The sequence below is a fragment of the Crocodylus siamensis genome, chromosome 1 (assembly GCF_052110815.1).
Source record: "Crocodylus siamensis isolate JL-2025a chromosome 1, ASM5211081v1, whole genome shotgun sequence".
In the NCBI taxonomy this organism is placed as follows: Eukaryota; Metazoa; Chordata; order Crocodylia; family Crocodylidae; genus Crocodylus; species Crocodylus siamensis.
Window position 1 is genome coordinate 333,276,079 of NC_143395.1, and position 8,421 is coordinate 333,284,499.

General features: G+C 48.9%; 1 non-coding gene across 1 annotated transcript; it reads left to right on the forward strand.

Annotated features, from left to right (window-relative positions):
- The first annotated feature begins 5,550 nt into the window (after window positions 1-5,550).
- On the forward strand, window positions 5,551-5,712 carry LOC149874863 (U1 spliceosomal RNA). The gene has a single exon (XR_016440138.1). It is a non-coding gene; the product is annotated as a U1 spliceosomal RNA (small nuclear RNA).
- The last annotated feature ends 2,709 nt before the right edge of the window (window positions 5,713-8,421 follow it).

Sequence of the window (8,421 nt, forward strand, 5' to 3'; positions counted from 1 at the left end):
TACAGAGTCAGATAAAGCTTTTTCTTTGTATTATAAGAGTGAATAGAAACCTCAGCTAAGATTGATGTCCAATTGTGCCAGGCAGGGTAAAAACATACAGGAAATAATGGCTATATCCACAAGATTTTTCAGTTCAAACCCCTGTCCTGCAAATGCTTTTGAATGACCATAACTACAAAAAAATTGTAAATTATTGGGACTTCCCCCGTGACAGTTTTACAGATTAAGGCTTTAGAGAGGAGAGAGCATTTTAGTCAGGGAACAAAGTAGCATCATATTCACTTTACAGACAAAGTTGAAAAAAATAACAACTTGCCCAAGGTGATCTAATAGGAACTGGGAAATAAATATAGGTTCAAGAATCCTACCCCAGTATTTTTACCACAAAACAGTTTTTTTTCTATCTATTAAATTTCAAATGGCTTCTGTGTTATAACTAGGACAGTGTTTGTAAAATATATACTGATAAATAGGCACTATCCCTTAATGATATTCTGAAAATACATTAGATATTAGATATGGATTTGCCAGGTCTTTCTGAAGACTTCAAGTGCTAAAAGGATACAGAGGTCATTAGCTGTATTAGTGTGAAGTCAGGTGAAAGGCAGGGAAGAATAGTACCTTATACCCGGTCCCCACGTGCAGGGGTGTGCAGTTAGTGGTGCTAGAAACTGCTTTCTGGTGCCACAAACTGCACATGGGGGACATGCACAAACTGCAGTGCAGTGGCAAAATTTGCTCATGGGAAATCATGATATTAAAAAACCCCACCCAAACTCCAGGAAAAACAGCAGAGAGCATGTGTCAGTTGCAAGCACCAGAAGAAATGGATGGGTGGCCATCCAGAGCAATATTATCCAGGATCCATGCTGCTGGATCTGCATCCCTGCCACACCAGGGTACCAGGTAATACTGCTGGGTCCAGCACAGCCTGCCCTACCACTACCTGAGACAATTTGCTGCACACTGAAGCACATGCGCAAGGGTGTGCAATGGGGCACAAAGTAGCGGCACAGATTTGTGCTGCTGCTGTTTGTGCCTCTATGGCTGGATCCAGATGTGCAGGCATGCATGGTTTGGGGCACGGTATTGCATGTTAAGGTTTTCCCCACCCTGCTAATTTGCAGTGCTCTGGCAAAAATTGCTACCAGGATTTCCTGGTAGCAAAAAAAAAAAGAAAAGAAAGAAAAGAAAAGGTGGTGCAAAGCGTGCCAAAGTGCCATTTGCCTGTACAAATGCAGAGACAGGGGAGCACGTAGCCCAGGACTGCCTATTCCCTCATTTCTGCATGCTGCCGATCCCCCATGCTGAGGCACCCTGTGTCCCACCCAGCTGGGGAGTAGCACATGGAGAAGTGGGGGATGGAGCAGGCAGCCTTGGCTGGGGCACAGGTGACTTGAGACAGGGAAGCAGGGAGCTCCCATGCTGAAGTATGTGGAGACACCCTTCATCTTAGTCAGCCAGAGAGTGCCTGACTGGGGCACAGGGTCCCTCAGAGCAGGGGCTCCACAGGAAGACAGGAGCAGGAAGCCCTGACCTGTCTTCTCCCCTGTCCCCATATGCCCCTCCCTGACTAGCTGGAGTAAAGAGTGCATCAGTGTGGGACTGCCTGCTGGCTAGCCCACACTGAGGCACCTGTACACCTTGTCCCCTCCCCCCCAGCAGAACACAGAGCAACGGGACACATTGTGACCATGTTCAGGTGTGCACTGCAGCACAAAGCATTGGCACAAATTTGTGCCTCTACTATATGGGCTGCTGAAAATGGACACCCCTTCTCATGTGGACGTGGCCTACAAGTGCATATCCCTGCACATGGTACCCTACTTTTAGAAACTTACTGATTTAGTCAGGCTCAAGTTTTCATAGACAACAATCTAGAATTCCTAGAACCTCACAAAGTAAGTTTTTGCTCATGAAAGTTCAGTAATTTTTCAACAGTTAGTCTCTTTGCCTTAGGGGAACATGCTGGGCTGGGGTCTGGCTGGGAGCTGGGGTCTGGCCATGCTCCTTCCCCTTTCCTTCCTAGAAGCCTGGCAAGGACTGCTTCCTTTCTCCCCCTTCAGGTACACCTCAGCTGAAAAACAAGACAATTCTTGGGTGTGGAGTTAAGTAGTTTTATAACCTGTCTAACGTGTTAACTGAGGAGAAGTTTTCCAATTTATGTAGCAGGAAAGACTGAAAAAGCCTGCTTGAAGTCCCATTGGTCTAAAGAGTGGTGCAGAAAAACCCTTGATCCCTTTCTTTTCAGATATTTAGCAGCTTATATTTGCTGCTATTATCTCTGACAGACAGCTATGACTGCCCATAGGAAGTAAGGAATAAATCCAAATGAGGACCGAGGATAGCTATAAGTGCTATAGTTACCCCAGGTTCTTATAGGTAGGCATGGGGTAGGAGGTGGCAGTGAGAAGCAGGGACTTCTCTGTGTAGGAGCTGGACAAGTATGTGATCCCATGCCCATTGTCTGAGAGGCCTATGGGGTGGGAGATGGACTCTGGGCCAGCAGAGGAAGGTTGCAGGGTGGGAGGCATCACCAAAGTGGATGCTGTGGACTCCTGGCTCTCCCACACAGTACCCCCAGCACCTCATCCATTTCTCCCAGTGCCCATTCTCCCCCTTTGAGGACCCCAGATCTGGGGCTCATGTCATGCATCTGGCCTGAACTGAAAGACTGCTTATCTCTGCCAAGGCTGTACTGCTCCCCAAACTGGGACCCAGGTCAGGAGTGGGGCCACAAGGAGTGGAACAGTTTCCTCCTGGGCCACATTGTTGGTGGGCAGATGAGCTGGGGCTGCCACGCTCTGTTGCTAGATGATGGTCCAGTGACAGCCTGGCCTGGCCAGTTAGTGGGCCATGCTCTCTCCTTCCCCTCCCGCCACAATGTTTTGAGTGCTCCATTGGGTCTGGGGCACCCCACTCCACAGAGTGGGGCCCACCAGATGCCTTCCTGCCTCTTCAGACCACAGGTCAGAAGCTCCCATATGCCATATCTCCTGTCCTGGTGCCCCGTCCATTCCTGTTGTCCCAGGGAAGATTCTGTAGTGGGGCTTGCCTCTAGAGTTGGGGCTGGGCAGCATCTTGTCCCACAACTCCTGCTTGGGAGGGCTACAGGCTCGCTGCAGGAGGCAGCTCTGGTGTCAGTCAAGGATGTCATAGATGGACCTCAGGTGGTCTATGACCCTTGAATAAACTCCGTAACTTGGCACTGCAACTCTTTCAGCTCTGTGATGGTGTGGGTTGTCTCCTCCAAACAACAGGTGACCATCTGTAGCCCCTGGCCATGTGCCTCAGCAGCCTTTTCCTGTACCTCAACAGCCCATTCCTGTGCTTCAGCAGCCTGGGTGTAAGCATCCTCCAGTCTGTTCATTTCTTACCTCCACTTCTTAAGTCCTTCCTCATGCTGGTTCTGCAGCTTCTGTCACCAGGAGTCTGTCATGCATGTCCTGAACTCAGAGGCTGTGACCACCTCTTCCTTCCCCTGCCAGAACCTTCTACACACCTCTCTCATGCACTCTGTAAGTGTTCAGCTACCCAGCTCTTGGGCATCATCCCAGCCATCACAAGCTGGTCTCCCATGCACAGATGAGGAGTCTGCAAACAAGAGAAACACAGAGCCTTTTTGTGAGCTTGCAACTTTAGTAATAAAAATGAAGTATAAAGAGAAGCATTTTGGACCTTCTCATCACTCACCTGGACACTTACACAGACACACTGAAGAAGTTATTGTGGATGCCATGGACTTGTGGCACCCAGACCTTCAGCCCCCACCCCCAAGGACCCAGTCTCCCCCTTTGAGGACCCCAGACACATGGTCAGTCTCCTGCCTGGACCCTTTCCATGCGCGGGTCCAGGAGTCATGTAGAGACAGCAGAGACCAGGGGTCCTAGCTTTGCTGTGAATGGGCACCACCAGCAGTAGGACAGAGAGGGATTGCTGGGGAGGTAGAACCTGGGCTTCTCTGCAGGCACTAAAGTGGGAAGTTCCTCTGCTCCTGAACCAGGGGACCCTGGTTCCTGCAGGGACTCAGACCATCCTCAGAGTGGGAAGGGAATGACCACGCCAGGTGGAGATCTTACAATGTTGCCTTTCCCCATCCTTCTCTTACAGGAGAGATGTCTCAGCCCTTGGTCCCTGCAGGAGTGGCACCTAGGTACTGACATTGCTCAGGTGAGACACAGCTGGGACAGAGAGGTCCTTACCCTTGCCCACTCCCCCACACTTTGTTTTCAGGAGAGGAATTTTGGCCCTGCATCCCTAATGATATGTCTACACTGCCCTAACATTCCCCAGGTGACAGTCAGCCAGACCTAGAGGGATGAACTTTTCCAGTTTTCCTGGGGAAGCCTCAGTCAGTATGCCACGATCCTGCTGCTGGACATGGTCCTCTGGGAGCATCTTGATAGTTGAAGAGGATCCATCTGCTTTGATGGCATGCTGGAAAACCCTGGGTTGCCATTCAACATTAGAAACTTCCTTGAGTCACACCTGTCCCTGCACTATTAAGAGTGGACACCACAGGAAGAGTCTGTGATTATCACTGATGATTCATCAGTACTATTAATACAGTGCTCAGCCTGTGACCTGACACAAAGAATTTCCCCCCTCCCCCAGCCTCTCTGCTGACAGTTCCCAGCTGGCAGGGGGTCAGGCATTGGGGGGAGGGGGTGCACATCTGGGAGTCATGCAGGATCATCCCTCACCTGCTGACCTTGACCTATGCAGGTAGGCACCAAACCATTTCCCACCACCAAAAAGCATATCTGTTTTGTGGGAATGTATTCTAGCTTTTGCATTTTAAATAAGGAGTGATAGTTAAAGTGCTTTCTACCAGGGACTTTTTAAACATCTCTACTTAACCAGTGAGACCAACTTAGTTATATCCCTTAAAAAAAAATCCTGTCCTCAATTTAGGCAGATCCCTGCTCTGAGTGCTGGCTGGATCCCATTCTGAGGCGTCACATTGCAATAACATACCATCTGAGAGAGACCTGAATATGAGCCCAACGTTCTATTATGGGGTGAATTATCTAAAAGCCATATTCTGGATGTCTCTCCAGGGTAAATTAAAGTTACCATGACAAAGGTAATACATTTAAACAGGAAAGAAAATGAAAAAAATATCATTTATATATCTCAAAAAACAAACGAGTAAAAGCTTTCCAAACACTTGCATCTTTGGAGCTGATTAAACTTATGTGTACTAACTTGTCATGTCTGGAATCTTCATGTATTTCACTCTTCTGTCATCTGTCATTATATCTTTCTAACAACTTGAATGTTTCAGAAGTGAAATAGAAGTCCATGGATTGATGTTCAGATAACAGCCTTGTAGAAATTTGCATGCAGTCAGTGTGATATAGTACAGGTGGGAAATGAGTAAAGTCATATAACTCCATACTTCTTTTCTGTAAGTGCTATATTTCTCTCTTTAGACTTGTATATGAATTTTGAAAAGTTGTATCTAGCAAATAAATGGCACAGAGGGTATCTGAAAGTACCATATGGATAAAAAGTGGTTACTTTCAGAATTGCTAATGTTACATAGCTCAAATTACCTGGCAGGGGAAATACCATGGTTAAGAAGGTGGTTTTCCCAAGGTGAGGCTCACCCATTGCACCCAAGGTGTGCTGACCCCTGAAATTTCCTAAAAGGAGGGAAACTCATCTGCATAATATGTTGTAGTGGGAGACTACATTTGCACTTTCTCTGCCAAAAAAATATAGCTTTCTTGCTTTCTTTCTTTCAAAATGGCCACTGACAGTTGTGTTTGCTTAGAGCTTTAAAGGGCATCAGGGAGGGTTGGGGTTTGCTCCAATCCATGTATTTCCTGACTGATGGGCAGTGTTATGAGGTCTACCTCACCACTGGGGACACCTCATGCTTTTGCTGTGGTAGCCGGTTCCACCTGGCTACCCAGTGCCAAACAAGAGCTGGCCATGATGGCTCATGTAACTCCATCAGGTGGTGGGAATGGGCTTTCTTCCCAATCATTCCCCACTTTATCAGAGTGAGCTATCTCTGTGGTGGCGGACCCTGTCCCCCCTCTTTCTTCCTGCCTCAAAGGAGGATTTGGTCCCTCCTTCTGGAAAGGGAAAGTTTAAGAAAAAAAGGGGTCTTCTAAAAAGGCCCCATTATCTCCTCAACACCTCCCCACTACTTTGGGGAGAGCTGAGGTTAGTGAGTGGAGTCCCCCTTCTCTGCCTGCTTCCTTGGCATCCCCTCCAGACCCTGTAGTACTTGGAGGTGACCTGGGTGTAGGGGAGGTGGTGGGGGAGTCCGATGGCCCTCCCTCCACCTCTCAGATCCTTGAGCCTGTTGAGGTCAATGTAGAGGTTGGACCTTTTGGGAGTCACAAGCAGCTCTGGGAGCAAGGGGGTCCAGCCCAGAAGAGCACCCCACCGAAGAGATGAGGGATTGATGTGCCCCCCAGGACCTCTCAGGCAATGCTACTCCCACAGGGCCTGAATCTGAGAGTCCTGGTGAGGGGTCAAGTGTCCCTCCCGGGTTTCAGTGGTTCTTGGTGCCTGATGTGTACGGCTCCTCCACCTCGGAGTTAAACTTTGATTCTGCCTCTGAGGAGGAGTTGATAAAAGTCCTGCACTCTGAAGGCAGTGTCCTCCATTTTAGCTAAGGTGCCCCCCAGCATCCCTACCCCTAGAGGTGAAACCTGTTCCTGCTTCTGAGGAACCTCCTTGTGTCAGTTACTCTGTTGAAAGCCTTATTGAGTTTCTTGACCAGACCAAGCACCACTTCAGGGTTGCAGAGCATACACATAAATAGTTCGCATAACCTAAGGCATTTGTGGTGTCTGCTAAGGCTGCAGCAGCAGTGCTGCACTCCAGTCCAGGGAGTCAGCATTATAGTTTTCACCTTAGCAAACTTGCGGGTGATGTTGAGCACTTGTTATAAGAAGCGCTACCTGGGGAGTTGTAAACCTGGTCTTTCCCTGTCCTGCATGTTTGAGCCTCTGCCATTTCTATGTTTTTTTGGCTTTGTCTGTCCCCCTTCTACACTCTTCACACTTAATGCCTATGGCTGCAGAGACCCATGAAGAGGACAGCACTCTTTGATTTCCTGCACCAGAAAAGGCTGGACATCACCTTTCTGCAGGAAACATACACCAACACAGCTAATTATGCTGCCTGGCATGCTGCCTGGAAGGGCTGCAGTTTCTTGAGTCATGGCACCTCCCTCAGTGCAGGGGTCATGATCCTTCTGTCACCACAGCTGATGCCTGAATCAGCAGTCATTGCTGGCCACCTGCTCACCATTTGAATCCTGCTCATGCAACATTGCCTGCGCCCAATGAACATCTATGTGCCCACTGCTGGACTAGAATGGACAGCCTTCATTGAGACCCTGGCAGACTTCTTGCAGAATGCAGCTGATAATCATGACCTTCTCCTGAGTGGGGACTTTAATTGCATGGTTGACGCATGTGTTGACCCAGAATGGGCTGGCGCCCCATCCGTCCTCAGCCTGGAAGCTGTGGGTTACTTTGGAGGCAGCAGACCTTATTAATGTCTGATGCCATCTCCATGGCAATGCAAGGCAGTATACCTGGCTGAAGGTGACTGCCAGTTCACTCTTCATAACATGCCTTGACTGCCTATACATCACCAGACACCACCTACCACTCCTGCACAGCAGCCACATTGCCCCAGCAGGACTATCACATCACAGATTGGTTTCTTGTGCTCTGAGCCTTTCTGGCAGGACACATTCCTGGGTGCCCTACTGGTGCCTCAACACTAGTCTATTGCAGGGCACTCATTTCCATGACTGCTTTGCTCACTTCTGACTATCATGGGAGGCCACAAAAGCCACCTTCCCGTCATGGAAGCTGTAGTGGGATGTGGGAAAGGTGCAGATTAGAGTTTTCTGTCAGCAACACACACAGTTGGCAACAAGAGAGTTCCACCGCCATGTTCAGGAGTTGGAGGAGGATGTGGTTTAGCTTGAGGTGGCCCTGTATGATGCTGGCAGTGATGCAGGGCTGCTTGAGATTCTTAAGCTCTACAAGCAACATCTGCAGGAGCTGGCAGAGAGTGTTACCTGGGGTGTGAAGGTCAGTGCCTGCTGCCAAGAACTGGCAAAGACCAATACCCAGTCCCACTTTTTCTTCAGCCTGGAGAAAGTTGAGCTGTGTGGAAGGTCATTGACAATCTTAAGAGCCCAGATGGCCAAACACTCACAAATCCTATTAAGATTGAATGCCGTGCCATTGTCTTCTACCAGGAACTGTTTGCAGCTGAACTAATTTGCCTAGAGCCTGCTAGGCACTTACATGACAGCCTCCTTAGGCTTTGCTCATCAGAGGCTCACCATCTTGAATGAGAACTCTCCTTGGAGGAACTAATGGCTACCATCAGGGACCTCACCTAGGGCAAAGCCCTGGACATTGATGGGTTGCCTGC